Raw genomic sequence first — 2,063 nt, forward strand, 5'->3', positions numbered from 1 at the left:
TTTTAATTCGGATATAGGTCCCTTTTTTTAACGTTTAGTATTTTTTATTATACTCTTTATTTCGACTCTCCTTAGAGTCATCATGCAATATAGACAATAGAATAAAGAGTATGACACAGATATACTGTATTAGATCGTGATCCTTATGATGACTCTAAAGAAGAGTCGAAATATAAAGTATAATAAATTTAATATAATATATAATATAATATAATATTTAACAAAAAAGGGACCTATAGCCGAATTAAAAAAATATATAAAAAACATTAAAAGAAAATAGGTCGATAAACAAATTCAAAAAATTTTATAGCTTATTAATTAAGTTTTAACTTAATATACAATAATTCGAAAACAAATGTGGACAAGATAATTTTATCAAATGTGGATAAAAGTTTATAATATAAAAAATTGGTCTTTGTATATTTAGAAGTTGCAATAAATTTACTATATATCTTGTAATAATATTATTATGAAGCTTTGTACTAAAATCTATTTCGTACAAAAAATTTAAGTTATAAAATTTTTTTTTTTTGATTTGTTTTTATAAACTGTAAATTTTTCGTGCAGTATGGATGTTAGTACTAAACGTAATTAACAATAAATTTAATACATAATATGATATTCTATTATTGGGATAAGATATTTTATTATTACCTGTTTTTACTCCCAAGCATAAACTCACGTTTCGATATTTATTAAAAAAAAACTATATATGTGTATTATTTAAAAAAAAATCTTTAAAAATACATTGTTTCGTTTCACAAAATTTTATATGCAACACACGTCAATCACTCTAACATACGCCAAATAAAATATTTAATTAATTGAGAAACGTCTTGAATTGCTTTTATTTAATATTATTTATTTATATCAGTTAAGCTTTTTATACTACACGTTTTGCAGAACACTAGAAATTGAGCAAAACACATGAAATACTGAGCTCGAAATCAAAGTTACATTAAGCGCAAGTATAACAGTTCTTAAGCCATAACTAAAAATGTACTGAACACTGAAAACTTTAAAAAAATATTAAAAACTCTCTTTTAATAAAAACTAAAGATAAAACCAAGTGCAACTCATACTCAAGTAAGTTAATGACGAATCAAGCTAATCGTATGACAATGCACTGGAAACTCGTGCACCTCACAAGAGCATCAAAGGGAGATTTGTAACAAAAAGTTTAAAGCTGTAATAGATATTGAGTCCATTTGCTCGAAATTTGCTTCTAAAGTAAGTAGTGCAGTTTCGATGCCACTATTCGGTTGCTAACAATAGTACTGACCGAGCATTATCGATGTACTAATTGAGTTGATAAAGTTGAGGACGGCAGCGGCGAAGACTAAACACAAACACGATAAAATTTTAAAAGATCTAATTTCATTCCACAAACAAGCACTAAAATAAAGAACTTTGAATAATTACAGTCAGTATTCACGGGTTCAGAGAACTTAAATATTATTTTAGATTAACAGTAAACATATAAATAAGAATATATATAATTACACAATACTTACATGCTGAAGCGACATACTAAAATGTTAATGCCTTTTTAATAATAGGTTTCAGTGGAAAAATTATTTAATTTTATTAAATAATATTAACATATTAGAATTTTTGTTTTAAATAAAAAGATAATGCCATAAAAATCTTTTGTTAAAATTACAGTTAAAATAATTAAGTAACTTAGAAAACTTCTTATTCAAATATATTTCAATATATAAAATCCCTGACACAATTTCCCAAATTAAGTCAGACATTCTTAATATGTTATCATTATTCTGAACTTATCAAGAAGCTTTAACTCTTCCTAGGATTTTGGACACCAACGCAGTAGAAAGTACTTAGACTCTTTGGAAAATATACGTTATAATAAATATTTTATTTTTATGAAAGTTCTGGATATGATTATAACTTTATTTTGTAATAAACTTTCTTACCTTGATTATAACTCAACAGTGGCTATAATAACAATTTTATTTCTCACCATTTTGAGGTTAGCTTCAGCTGGTTATAAGAAAGAATAAAATTTAGGGTTGGAGATGATTTATATTATCTTTTAAAAC

This window comes from Teleopsis dalmanni, chromosome 2, assembly GCF_002237135.1.
Source record: "Teleopsis dalmanni isolate 2A chromosome 2, ASM223713v2, whole genome shotgun sequence".
Classification (NCBI taxonomy): Eukaryota; Metazoa; Arthropoda; class Insecta; order Diptera; family Diopsidae; genus Teleopsis; species Teleopsis dalmanni.